Source organism: Phyllobates terribilis, unplaced genomic scaffold (assembly GCF_046119375.1).
Source record: "Phyllobates terribilis strain yellow unplaced genomic scaffold, ASM4611937v1 Scaffold_9__5_contigs__length_417890890, whole genome shotgun sequence".
Taxonomy (NCBI): Eukaryota; Metazoa; Chordata; class Amphibia; order Anura; family Dendrobatidae; genus Phyllobates; species Phyllobates terribilis.
In genome coordinates, this window is record NW_027362769.1 from 346,367,984 (window position 1) to 346,385,503 (window position 17,520).

General features: G+C 50.5%; 1 protein-coding gene across 2 annotated transcripts in view; it reads right to left on the reverse strand.

Moving 5' to 3' along the window:
- Positions 1 to 17,520, reverse strand: part of BAIAP3 (BAI1 associated protein 3) — a 395,244-nt gene that overhangs the window by 115,799 nt on the left and 261,925 nt on the right. The window lies entirely within an intron of this gene.

The window sequence follows — 17,520 nt, forward strand, 5'->3', positions numbered from 1 at the left end:
TTTGATACCGTGCCACACAAAAGGTTGGTATATAAAATGAGAATGCTTGGTCTGGGGGATAATGTGTGCAAGTGGGTAAATAGCTGGCTGAGTGATAGAAAGCAGAGGGTGGTTATCAATGGAGTAAGCTCAGGGGGTGTCAGGGTTACTAGCGGGGTGCCTCAAGGGTCTGTCTTGGGCCCTATATTATTTAATATATTTATTAATGATCTAGTGGAAGGGTTGCATAGTAAAATAGCAATATTTGCAGATGATACTAAACTTTGTAAAGTAGTTAACACAGATGAGGATAGGGCACAGCTACAGGAGGATTTAGATAAATTGGGGAGTTGGGCCAAAAAATGGCAAATGGGGTTCAATGCCGATAAATGTAAGGTCATGCACATGGGAAAGAAAAACAGCAGTCACCCATACATATTAAATGGGAAAACGTTGGGGAAATGTGACATGGAGAAGGACCTGGGCGTCTTGGTTAATAGCAAATTAAATTGGAGTGCCCAGTGTCAGGCAGCAGCTGCGAAGGCAAATAGAGTCATGGCATGCATCAGAAGAGGAATAGGGGCATATGATGAGAACATTGTTCTTCCTCTGTATAAAGCGCTGGTAAGGCCGCACTTAGAATATTGTGCACAGTTCTGGGCTCCGGTGCTCAGGAAAGACATATTGGAGCTAGAGAGGGTACAAAGGAGGGCGACTAAGGTAATAAAGGGAATGGAGGGACTAGAATACCCAGAGAGGTTGTCAAAATTAGGCCTATTTACGTTGGAAAAGAGAAGGCTTAGGGGAGACCTCATAAACATGTATAAATACATCAGGGGGCAGTACAGAGATCTCTCCCATGACCTGTTTATACCAAGGATGGTGACAAAGACGAGGGGGCACACTATGCGTCTGGAGGAAAGGAGGTTCCTGCACCAGCATAGAAGGGGATTCTTTACGGTCAGAGCCGTGAGACTCTGGAACTCTCTGGGAGAGGAAGTGGTGATGTCCAACTCACTTAATGAGTTCAAGAGAGGCCTGGACGCCTTTCTTGAGAACAATAAAATTACATCTTATGCTTAGTGATAGTTAATTAATCCAGATTGGTGTCGGGAAGTGAATTTTTTCCTCAATGATGTCAATTGGCCTATACCGCATGTTTTTTTTTGTTTTGTTTTTTTTTGCGTTCCCCTGGATCAACGCTGCGGAATAGCTGCAGTGCACAAGAAATAGGCTGAACTGGATGGACGCTTGTCTTTTTTCGGCCTTATAAACTATGTAACTATGTAACTATGTCTGGTGGTGAGATCGGTAGCGTAAGACTGAGTGACCCATTCCCCATTTCCATGCCTCCCAAAAGTGAAATGATGATCTGGTGTCGGACTGCAATCGGGTTGAGAGGTAGAGACTACCAAGCCATGGTAGAACCCGTGTACTCAGACAGCAGGCCCACCATTTTGACAGCCCAGGGGGTGGTTGATGTCCGTCATGGGAGGGTGCCCGTCCGTATCCTCAACATTGGGGAGAGGGAGGTACACTTACCCAGGTACGCTACACTCGCCAAACTGTTTGTTGTCGAACACAAAGCTATCAGGGCCGTGGAACCCTTGCCTCCATCTCCACAGGTGGAGGGTAATGGCTCCCAGAAACAAAAGGAGGACTGGTGCCAGAAACTCCACGTGGGTGCTGACTCCACTCCCCTGCACCAAAAACAAGGAGTCTACCGGGTGGTACAGGAGTACGAGAGAGTCTTTAGTAAGCACCCGCTAGACTTCGGCAGAGTAAAAGGGATAGAACACCACATCCCCACAGGGAGCCACCCACCGATAAAAGAAAGACACCGACCTGTACCCCCTGCACATTATCAGAATGCAAAGGGCATGCTAAGAGAAATGAAAGAAGCTGGGGTTATTCGAGATAGCTGTAGCCCCTGGGCAGCCCCCTTGGTTCTGGTGAAAAAGAAAGACGGCACCATGAGAATGTGCGTGGACTATAGACAAATCAACCGTATCACCCACAAAGACGCATATCCGCTGCCTAGAATAGAGGAGTCTTTAGCCACACTAAAATCAGCTAACTTCTTTTCTACTTTGGACCTTACTAGTGGGTACTGGCAGGTTCCTGTGGCAGAGGCTGACAAGGAGAAGACCGCCTTCACCACCCCGATGGGACTGAGTGAGTTCAACTGTATGCCCTTCGGGCTCTGCAACGCACCAGGGACCTTCCAGAGGCTGATGGAATGCTGTCTAGGGCACCGAAACTTCGAGACGGTCCTCCTTTACCTGGACGACGTGATTGTCTATTCGAACACCTACGAGGACCATCTAAAGCAACTGGCCGAGGTGTTCGAAGCCCTGGCAGGCTATGGCCTGAAGGTGAAACCATCGAAGTGTCACCTGCTGAAACCAAAGGTCCAGTACCTAGGGCACGTGGTAAGCGCGGAAGGAGTGGCCCCTGACCCTGACAAGGTCATGGCAATCAAGAGCTGGCCAAGCCCCTCGAACATCAAAGAGGTGAGACAGTTTCTCGGATTGGTAGGCTACTACCGAAGGTTCATCCCCGGGTTCACTAAGATGGCAGCTCCTATGCAGGACCTCCTGATCGGACAGTCTAAGTCCAGAAGTCAAAAGCCACCCTTCAAGTGGGATAAACCGGAAGAGGAGTCCTTCCGCCAGCTAAAGATGGCCCTCACGGGGGATGAGATCCTGGCCTACCCTATTATGGCCAGCCTTTCATTCTCCACACAGACGCCAGTAATGTGGGACTGGGAGCCGTACTGTCCCAAAACCAACAGGGCAGAGAACGGGTGATCGCATACGCCAGCCGGAAGCTGAGGCCCACCGAGAGGAACCCGGAGAATTACAGCTCCTTCAAGCTGGAATTCTTGGCGGTGGTGTGGGCCGTGACGGAACGCTTCAAGCATTACCTGGCCTCCGCAAAGTTCACCGTGTACACGGACAACAACCCGTTGACACACCTGGACAATGCAAGACTGGGTGCCCTAGAACAGCGGTGGATGGCCCGTCTCTCCAACTATGACTTCGTGATCAAGTACCGGGCCGGCAAAACCAATGCCAACGCAGACGCCCTATCGAGGATGCCTCACTTACCTGAAGGTGACGAAGACCCAGAAGAGCTGGAGGAGGTAGAACTCCCCGCGTTTCACTGGTATGGAGCTCAATACTCCCACCGCGTGAAGGAGGAGGATCTAACAACCGTGATGATAAATCCCCTACCTCACCACAGCTGGGCCGAGACCCAAGATAGTGACCCTGCCATCCGCCTGGTGAAAGATCTGCTGACCCAGGAAGATGCCCGCATAGATCCGGATGCTCCAGAGGAAGCCAATCAGCTATGGAAAGAGAAGAGCAAGCTGTTCCTCTACGAAGGCAAGTTGTGCAGAAGGATTGTCAACCACCGGACGCACGAGCTGACCTGGCAAGTCGTGGTCCCAAGGCGGGATGCAGCTATGGTCCTGGGGGCTTACCATGACAGAGCGGGACACTTCGGTTGGAAGAAACTGGAGTTCCTGCTAAGAGGAAGGTTCTTTTGGGTCGGCATGAGAGGAGCTGTAGAAAAGTGGTGCAGAGACTGTGGCCCTTGTCACCTAAGGAGGAAGGACCGTGCCAGCCAGAAGACACCCTTGAGGCCCATCGTCACCACGCAGCCTCTTGAGCTGGTAGCTCTGGACCATGTCAAATTGGCTCCCAGCTGGTCAGGATACATCTATGCCCTGACAATCGTGGACCACTATTCCCGTTTTCTAGTGGTGGTCCCGGTAAAGGACTTGACAGCCCAAACAGCGGCCAGAGCCTTCCAGCAATACTTCTGCCGTCCACACGGGTATCCAGAGCAGGTCCTGACAGACCAGGGTCCAGCGTTCGAGGCTGAAATCTTCCAGGAGTTCTGCAACCTCTATGGCTGTAAGAAGATTCGGACAACGCCTTACCACCCACAAACCAACGGGATGTGTGAGAAGATGAACAATATAGTTATTGATCTCCTGAAGGCGTTGCCCCTGGAGGAACGCAGCCTGTGGCCAGAAAAACTGCCGGACCTGATAGACTTATACAATCATATCCCGGTGAATGCTACCAACTGCACCCCGGCTTACCTGATGCGAGCCAGACCAGGTAAGCTGCCCGTAGACCTGGAGATGGGAGTCCTAACACCTGAGGACACCTCCCTGGATGCAGACTGGGATACGGAAAGGCAACTGCAGTACAAGAAGGTACAGGAGAGTGTGGAGAAGAGCCTGGCCCAAGTGAGAGAGAGGCAAGAAAAACTCTTCAACCAACACGCCCCTGCTGGTCCCCTAGAACCTGGTGAGCAAGTCCTGAAGCGGAAGAGAAGGCTACATAAGTTGGACGACCAGTGGGAAAGGGAACCCTACACCGTACTGCAGTCTGATGACGACAACCCGATGGTGTGCGTGATCACCAAGGACGGAGGAGAAACCACTAGCACCGTCTCCAGAGACCACCTCAAAAGATGCCCCGAGCAACTCCGTAGTGCAGAAGAGGATCAGAGTGACCTTGAACCCGCGGAGGACAAGGAAGAAATGATCAGCACCGTTCTCGGAGAGTTCCCTCAGTCCTGGACTCGCATAAATGATGCCATAGTGGTACCCGTCCTGCATTTCCTGCAACCGGCCCAGCAACAACCAACACCAGAGCCGGAAGGTGAAGAGGAGCAAGCGGTTCCAGAGGCAGAAGAGCCTGTACCAGCAGCCCAGGAGAGTCAACCCTCTGCTGACAGTGAGCCTGCCATGCCTGCGGTAAGCCAAAGGACCCGCAGACAGCAGCCTGCCCTACCTGTACACCCAGCTGGTAGCTGTACCCCTAACGCTATTGGGGAAAGCCAGGTTGGTCCACCACCAGACAGTGGGTTAAGGAGGTCAACCAGGAGCACAAAGGGGCAGATACCCGCTCGCTGGAGAATATAGGGTGCACTAAAGTTGTAAATAACCCTGTTGCCAAATGTTGAAATGTTTGCAAAGTTACATGCATGTTTGGTAATTCTGTGTTTCAGTTTCTTGCAGTTACCGTAAGGACTCACAGGTTATGGACTTTTTTATAACTAGGACCTTGTATGGACTGCGTTCGGAGCCTAACCCAGGAATGAACTAAGACTGTAAAGGACTTGGGGTAGGACAGACCCCCACCTGGTTAAGGCTCCCCGTTGAGTTGGTGATATGGACACCCGGTCACAGGCCACACTGTGACCTTGAGAACTCAATCTGTGCGTCGTCTGTCTATTAATGTTTTATGGTTATGCATATTGTCTTTGTTTATTGTTTAGTCCCGAAGTACTAAATTTCACTAGGGGGGAATGTGTCACCCTGACCTGGATGCCACAAAATGTAATAAAGCTGTGTCTGAGAGCAAGGGGGAGGTTCTCTAGTCAGGGGAACATTAGCATGCAATGCCTCCTGTCTCAGGCCAGTAAGGGGAGCTGGCTGCCCCTATAAAAGCTGGTACTGGGGGCAGGGTTAGAGAGAACTTGAAGGCCTGTCTCAGGACTGAGACTTGTCCCAGAGCAGAGCAAGGACAGAAAGTTGTATTGCACCTAAGAGGAAGTGTGGCAGGAGGAGAGCCACAAGCCAGAGACAAGAGGCGAAGAGAGCCTGTCTTGGCAGATAAAAGACTTACTTTACCAGACTTTGGTGTCTGAGGCTGGGAGGATTCCACATTTTCCAGCAGATAACCAGTCCGCAGGGGACTGTATATTCCTTGGCCTAAGAAGCCTGGAGGCCCAGCCACAACCGAAGGGACCAGTAAAGCTGTACAAGGCTGGGAGCAGAAAGGAACCCACGTCGCAGGCCATACAGGCGAGAATACACAGAAATCTCGGAAACGTGGGCTGTTACCCTATAAGGAGGAGATAGTCAGAAGGAGCACAGAAAGCACGGTAGGCCTACACCCTCACCCTGACCAGGGCCAATTTCCCCGTTGCTCTCAGACATCCAGGTCCCCTCCTAGCTGGGACTGTTTGTGGGTCAATTTACCTGTTCTAGTAAAGACCCTGGACTGCAACCTGTTGTCTGCGTGCTCCTTGCTCCTCCAGCACTATCAGCACTGGGACTCCCACTACCATCACTCCCACCATCCACTACACTGCCCTAGGGCCGCACTCTTCCCGTGGGGAGTCACACCATCCCAGCTGCATACATCATCAGCCCCAGCGGTCTGCCTTGCAGCGGCGGTTCCTAATGACCGCAAATCCACGGGTGGCGTAGTCGGACATAATCAACAGCACATAACGGACTACCACTGGCCTGACCACCCTGAGCCACGGAACCGGGTTGCCACTACTACTCCCACCGTTCCCCTATTGCCCGGATCCGAGTGCCCCACAGCCCAGGGGGCGAGTCAGTAGCACGCAGAGATAGTCATGGAGAAATTAGGATTTCCCGTCATAGCTTTTGATCTATATTTTTGGATAAGGAGATTGCACCAAGTTTTTTTCTTTTGTAAATATGAAATGCATTAAAAATAGTGAAGATTTTTTTGTGATGTTTTATCTCCACTGGTGATGAATAGTGATGAGCGAGTATGTTTTGTTAACCCTTACGCCGAGTATACTCGGGCGAGCAGCGAGTATTTACAGCTGCTCGGTGATATGGTTGAATCACTCCCGTGTGCATGATTTGCAACGGTTTGACAGCTTTATTACATGTGGGGAATGTCTATTTCTAACACATTCCTCACATGTATTAAAGATGTCAAACCGTTGCAAATCATGCACACGGGAGTGATTCAAACATATCACCGAGCAGCTGTAAATGCTCGGTGCTCGTCCGAGCATACCTGTCGAAAGGGTTAACAGAACATACTCGCTCATCACTAGTGATGAGAGAACGCACTCGCCACTGCTCGAGATGCTCGGCGAGTATTTCTGGGGTTGCTCGGCGGGAGCTCGGGTCTCCTCCCTGCATGTTTGGCACTATTTAGAGAGCCAATGAACATGCAGGGATTGCCTGCCACGCAGTGTAATGCCGTAGCCATGTTGGTTGTGGGCATTACAGTGATTGGCTATATATATATATATATATATATATATATATATATATATATACGCTGCTCAAAAAAATAAAGGGAACACTCAAATAACACATCGTAGATCTGAATGAATGAAATATTCTCATTGAATACTTTGTTCTGTACAAAGTTGAATGTGCTGACAACAAAATCACACAAAAATCATCAATGGAAATCAAATGTATTAACCAATGGAGGCCTGGATTTGGAGTCACCCCCAAAATTAAAGTGGAAAAACACACTACAGGCTGATCCAACTTTGATGTAATGTCCTTAAAACAAGTCAAAATGAGGCTCAGTATTGTGTGTGGCCTCCACGTGCCTGTGTGACCTCCCTACAACGCCTGGACATGCTCCTGATGAGGTTGCGGATGGTCTCCTGTAGGATCTCCTCCCAGACCTGGACTAAAGCATCCGCCAACTCCTGGACAGTCTGTGGTGCAGCGTGACGTTGGTGGATGGAGCGAGACATGATGTCCCAGATGTGCTCAATCTGATTCAGGTCTGGGGAACGGGCGGGCCAGTCCATAGCTTCAATGCCTTCATCTTGCAGGAACTGCTGACACACTCCAGCCACATGAGGTCTGGCATTGTCCTGCATTAGGAGGAACCCAGGGCCAACCGCACCAGCATATGGTCTCACAAGGGGTCTGAGGATCTCATCTCGGTACCTAATGGCAGTCAGGCTACCTCTGGCGAGCACATGGAGGGCTGTGCTGCCTTCCAAAGAAATGCCACCCCACACCATTACTGACCCACTGCCAAACCGGTCATGCTGAAGGATGTTGCAGGCAGCAGATCGCTCTCCACGGCGTCTCCAGACTCTGTCACGTCTGTCACATGTGCTCAGTGTGAACCTGCTTTCATCTGTGAAGAGCACAGGGCGCCAGTGGCGAATTTGTCAATACTGGTGTTCTGAGGCAAATGCCAAGCATCCTGCACGATGTTGGGCTGTGACCACAACCCCCATCTGTGGACGTCGGGCCCTCATACCATCCTCATGGAGTCGGTTTCTAACCGTTTGTGCAGACACATGCACATTTGTGGCCTACTGGAGGTAATTTTGCAGGGCTCTGGCAGTGCTCCTCCTGTTCCTCCTTGCACAAGGGCGGAGGTAGCGGTCCTGCTGCTGGGTTGTTGCCCTCATACGGCCCCCTCCACGTCTCCTGGTGTACTGGCCTGTCTAATGGTAGCGCCTCCAGCCTCTGGACACTACGCTGACAGACACAGCAAACCTTCTTGCCACAGCTCGCATTTATGGGCCATCCTGGATGAGCTGCACTACCTGAGCAACTTCTGTGGGTTGTAGAGTTTGTCTCATGCTACCACGAGTGTGAAAGCACAACCAACATTCAAAAGTGACCAAAACATCAGCCAGAAAGCATTGGTACTGAGATGTGGTCTGTGGTCCCCACCTGCAGAGCCACTCCTTTATTGAGTGTGTCTTGATAATTGCCAATAATTTCCATCTATTGTCTATTCCATTTGCACAACAGCATGTGAAATTGATTGTCAATCAGTGTTGCTTCCTAAGTGGACAGTTTGATTTCACAGAAGTTTGATGTATTTGGAGTTATATTCTGTTGTTTAAGTGTTCCCTTTATTTTTTTGAGCAGTGTATATATATATATATATATATATATATATATATATATATATCCATCTGAACTAACAATCCTTCTGAGGACTAATCCAGCTGCATATAAACTGTGCTAGGCAGGCAGGCAGTGTATGCTGCAGACTGCAGTGCATGATACAGCACAAGAGGATCCATTGAACGTCCTGTTAGTATAGGTATTCCACAACATATATCTATATCCATCTGAACTAACAGTCCTCCTGAGGACCTGAGGACTAATCCAGCTGCATATAATCAGTGCTAGGCAGGCAGTGTATGTGGCAGACTGCAATGCATATAGTGCAAGAGGGTCTATTGAACGTTCCTGCTGCAGCTGTTCTTAGAGATATTTGTAGACATAGCCCCAGATATCAGGGGCCAGGGAAATTTTTTTTTTATCTTAATCCTGGTTACTTGCTTAAAAAGTAATCCAAAGTACACAATTTTTCTGCTCCATTTGCTTGTTGCCACACAGAATACAGACAAATCCTTTCCATATTACAGCAATAAAAATCGAGAAATTTGTAGTGAACGTGGAAAATATTGGCCTCCATTAAATTTTGTTGCAGTGTGTCAGTGAAGTTATTGACACAAGGTTGCTATGAAAAATAGTTACCTACAGGCCAGGTATTTAAAACTGTGGTTTTACATCACACGTATCACATATAAGTGTGCTCCAAATTCAGTCATTTCGGGCCTCCAATTAAATTTTGTTGCAGTGTGTCAGTGAAGTTATTGACACGAGGTCACTGTGAAAAATAGTAACCTACAGGCCAGGTATTTAAAACTGTGTTTTCTCCGTCACATGGATCTCATATACGTTTTCAGAAAATACTGCCATTTCTGGCCTCCATTAAAAATTTGTTTCCATGTGTCAGTGAAGCAATTGACACCAGATTGCTGTTCAAAATATTTACCTACAGGCTATTTAAAGCTGTGGCTTTCCGTCACACCGTATCACATATCACTGCGGTTCAAATTCAGCCATTTGTAGTGAACGTGGAAAATATTGTCCTCCATTTAAAAGGGGCAAGGCGCGTGGCAAGGGAAGTGGACGTGATGCTGATGGTGCATACAGACGACGAGGCCGAGCCCGTGGGTAAGCTGAAATTGTGCCGCAACAAACACCCACATCTTGTCGCTCAACCTTCCTGTCCCAATTAATAGGGGACCGCAGAACACCATGATTGAACACAGAGCAGTGTCAAAAGGTTATTGGTTGGATAGCAAAGTAATGCTTTCAGTCACTTAGCCACCACCACCACCCTGTCTTCCACACAGTCAAGTTTCAGTAGCCGTTAGTCTAAGCTGCATATTCCTCACCCTGATCCTCCTTCCTCCCACCATGTCGAGTGCCCGGAGACAACTGATCCCACACTTGGACACTCCGAAGAGCTGTTCACGTTTCCATTTCCAGTCCACTTGAAGCGGAGCAAGAGGAGATTGCATGTAGCGATGCCCAAATATTTGAGCAGCCACAGTCACACGAAGGCGATGGTGGGAAACTGTCACAAGAGGTGGATGATGATGAGACACAATTGTCAGAAAGTCAGGAGGAGGACCATGGTGCGGAAGTGAAAGATGAGGTGGTGGACCATGAAGTCACTGACCCAACCTGGCAAGGTGACATGCAGAGCGAGGACAGCAGCACACACGGGGAGGGAGGCATAGCACCACAACAGGCAAGAACAAGCAGTGTGGTGGCAGACAGAAGGCAACCGTTCCCCGTAACATCAACACGATGGAAGTTGCCAGTACAACTGTTACGTCTTCCCGAGTCTGGTTGTTTTTTAAAGACTCTGCCGATAACCACAAAAAGGCCATTTGCACCACCTGCCAGGCCAGCATCAGCAGGGGTAGCAAAACTAGCAGCCTGACCACCACCAGCATGATCAGGCACATGGCAGCAAAGCACCCGACTAAGTGGGTCGAACCCCAGGGTCCAGCAACAGTGTCTGTGGGTGCCACCACTGCTTGATCCGCTGTTGTGAGTGCACGCCAATCCCCTGTCCATGGCGCATGCAAATATGCCTCCCATCGTCCCACCCTGCACCTGTCGTTGAACACTCTCAAGTAGCACCATCAGCAAGCACGTTCACGTCCTTGTCCCAGCACAGCGTTAAGTTATCCCTACTCCAGTCATTGGAACGCAAGCCCAAATACGCAGCTAACGCCCCACAGACCACACTACTAAATTCACACATTTCACGAATGCTTGCGCTCAAAATGTTGCCTTTTAGGCTCATGGAGACGGAAGCATTTCGCAACCTGATGGCGGCGGCCATCCCTCGGTACTCGGTCCCCAGCCGCCACTATTCCTCCCGGTGTGCCGTCCCCGCATTACAGAAGCACGTGTCCCACAACATTAGCCGTGCCCACAACAATGTAGTTACTGGGAAAGTCCACCTAACCATGGACACGTGGACATGTGCTTGTGGGCAGACACGGTACATCTCGCTGACAGCACACAGGGTTAACATAGTGGAAGCCGGGACCCAGTTGGACCTTGGGACGGAACATGTCCTCCCAACGCCGAGGATTTCGGGCCTTAGGTCAATCAGGGTTGCCCCCACATTCCACAGCTCCTGCACCTCATCCTTCTCCTCCTCTTCAGCCTCCATCTCCGAAATGACCACATCAGTCACAAGCTGGAAGCACTACAGCACTGCCTCAGCCAAGCGGCAACAGGCTGTTCTGAAGCTAATATGCTTAGGTGACAAACCGCACAATGCTGAAGAGTTGTGGACAGCTCTGAAAGAGCAGGCAGATCTGTGGCTGACTCCGCTGAACCTACAGCCAGGCATGGTCATGTGTGATAATGGCCGGAACCTGGTGGCAGCTCTGAGGTGAGGCGAGCTCACACACGTGCCATGCCTGGCCCATGTGCTTAACCTCGTGGTTCAGTAGTTTCTCAAAACCTACCCGGATCTGCCAGATCTGCTTGTCAAAGTATGCCGCCTGAGTGCCCATTTTAGAAAGTCAGCAACAGCTTCCGCCGCCCTTGCCGTGCTTCAGCAGCATTTGCAGCTTCCGGCTCACTGACTGGTGTGTGATGTCCCCACGCATTGGAACTCTACATTGCAGATGTTGAGAAGGATTTGTGAGCAGAAGAGGGCAGTTGTTGACTACCAGCATCAAAAAGGCCGTCGGTATTCAGGTCAGACTCCACACATAAGACCTCAGGAGTGGACATGGATGTGAGACATTTGTACCATCCTCCAAAACTTTGAGGACTCCACCAAGATGGTGAGCGGCGATAATGCCATAATTAGCATCACCATCCTGCTTCTCTGTCTTCTGAAACACTCTCTGCTCTCAGTTAAAGAGGATGCATTGCAGGCGGGGAACGATGAGATGGAGCAAGGAACCATACTGGGTGATTTCAAACAGCCCAGCCTCATCTCATCCCAACATGGATTGGGTGACAATGAGGAAGAGGAGGAAGAAGAACAGGAGCTAGTTTACTGTGCTATAGACGGTACTACCTGCGCAACAGTCATGCCGTCTGTTCAACGTGGTTGGCCTGAGGACAGGGAGGAGGAGGAAGAGGAGGAGAGCATGGTCTGTCGTCCTCTTGGTGAGGACACGGAAGTCATGCCTCTTTGCAGTCTGGCACACAAGGCTGAGTTTATGTTACACTGCCTTTCCCGTTACCCTTGAATTGTCCAAATTTTGGGTGACAGTCGTTACTGGTTGGTGACGCTTCTAGACCCACTCTACAGGGAGAACTTTACGTCTCTTATTCCTTTGCAGGACAGGCCTAATAAAATGGGAAGTACCAGAATGCCCTTGTTGTGGAATTATTGAAAAAATTCCCATCTGAAAACGCTGGCGGCAGAGGTCACAGTTCGTTGTACAACCAAGGAGTATAGGCGAGAGAGGCACAAATGCAATCCAGCAGAGGCAGGCGAACACTGTCAAAGTTCTGGGACAGTTTTCTCAGAATCTCCCATCGCACAGGCCTTGAAGCGGGAGGTACTCTCACAAGGAGTGCAAAGTTTCAGAAGATGGCGAAGGAGTACCTTGCCGACAGTACCAACGTCCTCCGTGATTCCTCTGTGCCTTATAATTATTGGGTATCCAAGCTGGACACGTGGCTTGAACTAGCTCTCTACGCCTTGGAGGTCCTGGCCTGCCCTGCCGCTAGCGTTTTGTCAGAGCGAGTTTTTAGTGCCACCGGTGGAAATATAACGGATAGGCGCATCTGCCTTTAAAGTGAAAATGCTGACAGGCTGACTCTTATAAAAATGAACAAGGGCTGGATTGGGCCAGACTTCTCAGCACCATCGAATGATAGCAGCGTAACATAAACTAAAATACAGTGTCTTTTTTTGGGGAGGTCTAACTCTATTCCCATGCACCTCTGTCTTCACACACAAACATGGGTATACGCTTCCTGATTTTGTCTATTTGCTCTTGTCCTCCTGATGTGCCCCCTGGGCCATGGGGTACTCGGTGCCGGGCCACTCGTTACTAGGGGAGATGTCACAGTCGCGGTGACCCGGTCCCTGACCCAGGGCGGTCAATCAAAGGGGAAATATTTACAGGGGATTTATAGTTTTTATAAATACAGTTCGTGACGCCACCTGTGGTATGCGGCTAAAGGGAGCCGCCGCTGCGGAGCAGGTCCTCTGGAGCTGTTGTTAATGCAGCAGAGTTGGTTTAGCTCTCCACAGGTGGAGCTTAGCTCCAGGGCAGTGTAGATATAAAAGATGTTGCGGTGTAGTGCAGGGGGTGATGGCACAGCAATAACTTCACAGAGACAGTGGGGTGCAGTCTTCAGAGTTTACTCACAGTTGTTAAGTTCCTCAGGTTGCAGTGTCCAGACTACGGCCTCCCACATCTCGCTGCGTTCACCAGGCAGGGGTTCAGCAAACTCCCAGGTGTTTCAAGAGTGCCTGACAGGACTCCGTTCTATATGACCTTCTCAGCCGTCTTTCTACGCTTGCTCTCACCCTTCTTGCCTTGCGCCTCGCCAAACAATGTCCCAAGCCGGTATCCTCGGATCTTTCTGGGCAACCTGGAGTTCCCTGGATCCTATGTGGTTACCTTTTTGGCGGATGTGACAACTGCACCCTGAAGGTACAGAAGCCTCCGGTTTCCAGTTGTACTTTGTAATTCTCACTGGTCAGGGTTGGTCCCCTCTGCGGCTTGATCCCTCCACCGCCTGGCAGATTCTGGCGTACGGGTGGCCTCCAGCACAGTCCGTACCCCTGGGATCCATTTTACGTTCCTGGAGCCTTTCTTCTGCTCCTCACTCCTTCCTCCTCTGCTTCTCAGTCTTGGGCCTCTCTGCTAGGCCCTCCTCCTGAGCAGAGCTCCTGCTCCCACTACTTCTCCTCTCAGACTGCTCCATCTTTCCAAGATGGCTCCCTCTTTTATATCACTTCTAACAAGTACTCCCCTGATCTACGTCCTCCACCCACACCCACTACATGGTTCCCCCTACTTTGGTTCCCCCCCACTCCAGCCAGGGACGGGGCTCAGCAGGGAAGCGACGCATCTTGCCCCTCCTGCTGGTCTTGAGTAGTGTAGTGTTGGATGCAGGTGTTTGGGTCCCGGGCAGCACTCTATCCTTACCTGAGAGTGAGATACCACACCTCTGGGTGAGATGCAGTACCTCTGTGGCGACTGAACCCGCAGGGGCGCCACACTCCTCCTTCTCCGCATCCTCATCCACCACTACTGTGGCACCCCAGGAGTCCGGTTGCCACAGTGGCATTGCCTCCCTCACAAGGGGGAGATGCCATGCCTGGAAGCAAGGATGGGGTCCCCTAATCAGGTTTTGCTAGCATGCAGCACTTTCCTGGCTCCAGACCAGCAAGGGGAGCTACTCCCCTTAGCAACTCGGATCTGGAGGCGGGGCTAGTTAGAGTTAGTGAGAGAGTTGAAGTCAGGAGAGCGACGAGGAAAGACCTGGGGAGTGGAGCTGCACGGCAGCTCACCCCAGAGACGAGCGTAGACGAACCAGACACCGAAGTCCGAGGTTGTGGGGCACTGAAGGCCCAGCAGCAGAAACCGGAGGGCAGGAGACTGCAGGTCTCCTGGCCCCATCAGATGCCCGGAGGCTCAGCAGTACATAGGGCCCAGAATCGCCACGTGGGAGCGACATTCCAGGAAGGCCCAAGCTGCCTGCCATACGGGTGAGCACAAAGACGTTTTACTCAGGGACGAGGGCCGCAGCACAGCTACAAGCCGCAGGGCCAAAGACATTAGCGCAAAGGGAAGGCCTCCAACTTCACCTGGCGAGGTGGATTCCCAACTTGCTTCCAGGCCGCCTGGACCTCTGCTACCAGCTAGTACCCGTGTCCCGGTTTGCCTAACCACCACAAGTAAAGAGGAAACCGCCATTAAGTTGTGGACTGATTATTAACTGCACCATCCCCTGCACTACACTGCACAGCAACATCTATAACGTCACCATTTCCTGCCCTGGAGCTAAGCTCTGCCTGTGGAGAGCTGAACCAACTCTGCTGCGTCATCATCAGCTCCAGAGGATCTGCACCGCAGCGGCGGCCCCATATAGCCGCATACCACAGGTGGCGTCACGAACATTATATAAAAACTATATTCCTTTTTCTTTAAAACCCCTTTTATTGACCGCCCTGGGTCACGGACCGGGTCACCGCCACTGTGACATCCCCCAGCATCGACCGGCCCAGCTACCGAGTACCCCACGGCCCAGGGGGCGCGTCACTACCATATCACCACCATATCTACCATATCAACATATCTATGTCTCTTCCAAGGGGCATAGGAGTTCCTCCAAATTTTTAGCAGCAGTTGCTTCAGTGCATAGGCAAATAGTATAGGAGACCCACTTCCTAATAATGGGAACATGGTTTTCAGGAGGCCCTCCGACCTCTACGTCTCTTGCAAGGGACATTGGAGTTCCTCCAAATTTTTGTGAGCCGTTGCTTCAGTACATAGGCAAACAGTATGGGAGACCCACTTCCTAATAATGGGAACATTTTTTTCAGGAGGCTATCCGACCACTACGTCTCTTGCAAGGGGCATTGGACTTCCACCAAATTTTTGACAGCCGTTTCTTCAGTGCATTGGCAAACATTATGGGAGACCTGCTTCTTTCTAATGGGAATATGTTGTTACTGTGGCCCAGCCCTATGTGTCTTTAAAATGTTAGTGGGGTTTTTCCTGAATTTTGGCAGCCGTTGGACACACTGCATACCCTATAACTGTATAGCAGACCCGCTCCTTTCTAATGGGAACATGTCGTCACCGTGGCCCAGGTCTATGTGTCTTTAAATTGTTAATGGGGTTTTTCCCAAATTTTGGCAGCCCTTGCAGTCACAGCATGGGCATTACCACTATAGGAGATCCGTTCCTTTATAATGGGAACATTTTTTTTTACTGAGACCCTCCTCTATGTCTCTTCAAAGGGGCGTTAGGTTGTGTCCAAATTTTTGGCAGCCCTTGCAGTCACTGCATACGCAATAACGGTATAGGAGACCCACACGTTAATAATGGGAACAACAAAGCATAGCCAGCTGATGGCTCTCTAACAATAGCGAGGGTCAACTGCTGGCCCTTTAGAAACAGTAAGGGCAGCCTGATGACCCTATAAAAATAGGCTTTGTGACTTTTAGAGTCCATCCATTGTAAATGAAACAGGATGTGTCTGATGAACGTGGCAAATTTGCGGCACCTAAGTGTGGCGCATGAATCCAGCAACCAGGCACAGATTATCCTTTTAGTGATGCTTCTTTATTTGACAAATGTAGCACTCACAACATGTTTTGGCGGGTCACTGCCTTCCTCAGGTGAAGGCCACAATATGGTGTAGACATTTCTTAAAAGGCTTATACCATTAAAAAGCAATTGAAACAATTAGTAACCATTAGATAACAGGTGACAAATTAACTATCAATTGTCCATGAGAAAATGCCTGAACATACATTCCTTATAATGGACACTATACCACTTGGCTGATAACAGAGATAGTGTCTGATGATGTGTCACACACTACATGGCCAGATAAGGTTGTAAAATGTAAAAATGAGATTTCCCGGTGAATGCACTTGTTTTAAAAAATAACGTAAAACAAACAACCCCAAAAAAAAATGTGGCACCCCAGGGGTCTGGTTCCCACAGTAATAGCAATATTACGTCTGTGAGCAGGTGGGAGGTTTCCTGGTCAGACATCCTATGCATGCCACACCTCCTGCCCAGTCCTGGGAGGGGAAGAACTTCCCCTATATAAAGCTGGGGCTGAGGCAGGGTTAGGGAGTAGAGTGAGAGAACACAGACAGAGACACAGTCTGGTCTGTAGTGGAGCAGCTTTAGGAACAAGAAAGATCAGGAACTCTGTGGGAGCAATGCTAAAAAGAGATCAGGGGCTGAAAGCTGTAGAGCTCGCCCTGATTGAAGAGTTCTTACCGGACCCGGGGTCCGAGGCTGTGGGGACTAATCCTTACCCAGCAGCAGAAACCGCCCGGCAGGGGATTTCAGGTCCTCTGGCCAAGAAACCCGAAGGCACGGTCACACGCAAGGGACCAGCACCGCGACGTGGAGCGGAAGTTACCAAAAGGCCCCGAGTCACCGGCCATATGGGTGAGCACCACACGGTACACTCAGGGACGTGGGCTACTTTTACCCGCCTCTAGCAAGGTAGCCAGAAGAGTACGATTAGTTGGGGAGGCCTACAACTCCGCCTGGCCATGGGAGATCCCATCAGCTCACGGACTGACCAGGCCCCGATCGCTAGCCAGTACTCCGGGAGGGTCTACCTTGTCACCAGTAAAGACCCAAAACTACACCGCACCGTCTCTGAGTGGTTCCTGCTACCCCCCTTCAAACACGTCGGCTGCCCTGAGGCCATACCCCTCCCGTTGGGGGTTATACCATCCCCGCTGCACAACCGTA